The sequence below is a fragment of the Carlito syrichta genome, unplaced genomic scaffold (genome assembly GCF_000164805.1).
Source record: "Carlito syrichta isolate Samal-C Ts95f unplaced genomic scaffold, Tarsius_syrichta-2.0.1 Scaffold117767, whole genome shotgun sequence".
NCBI lineage: Eukaryota > Metazoa > Chordata > Mammalia > Primates > Tarsiidae > Carlito > Carlito syrichta.
Genome location: NW_007061863.1, coordinates 642,379 through 643,204, shown reverse-complemented (window position 1 = coordinate 643,204; position 826 = coordinate 642,379).

The window sequence follows — 826 nt, the reverse complement described above, 5'->3', positions numbered from 1 at the left end:
TCCATTCACTCACCTCAGCCTCCCAAAGGCGCAGGATTACAGGCTGAGCCACCGAACCCGGCTTAATACATATTTTTATAAGCCTGCAGTGGATAGTGGTTGAGGTAGCAACTGTGGGTTCTCCCCAATCCAGATTTGTCTGATCTAGGCTTATGTTTCTAGTTCCAAACCAGGTTCTCCAGGCCTGTTGTTGATTCTGTGAATTCCCCAATAGCCTTTTTTAAAATAACAGTTTTATTGAGATATAAGTCATATATTATATACTTCATCCATTTAAAGCATGGATCCCTAAACCCTGGGCCACGGACCAGTGTGTGGCTTGTTAAGGAACCAGGCCGCACAGCAGGAGGTGAGCAGTGGGCAAGTGAGTGAAGCTTCATCTGTATTTATAGCTGCTCCCCATCACTCACATTACTGCCTAAACTCCGTGGCATTAGATTATCAGAGAAGCATGAACCCTATTGTGAACTGCACATGCGAGGGATCTAGATTGCATGTTCCTTATGAGAATCTAATGCCTGATGATCTGGGGCGGAGCTGAGGTGGTGATGCTAGCACTGGGGAGTGGCTGCAAATACAGATTAACATTAGCAGTGAGGTTGAACTGCATATGCCACTCCCCCAACCTTCCCACCCCATCCTTGTCCATGGAAAAATTGTCTTCCACGAAACCGGTCTCTGATGCCAAAGAGGTTGGGGATTACTGATTCAAAGGGTACAGTTCAATGCTTTTTAGTATAGGCAAAGAGTTGTGCAAACATCACCACAATGATTTTTTTTTTTTTTTTTTGAGTTGGAGTCTCACTCGGTCACCCAGACTGGAGTG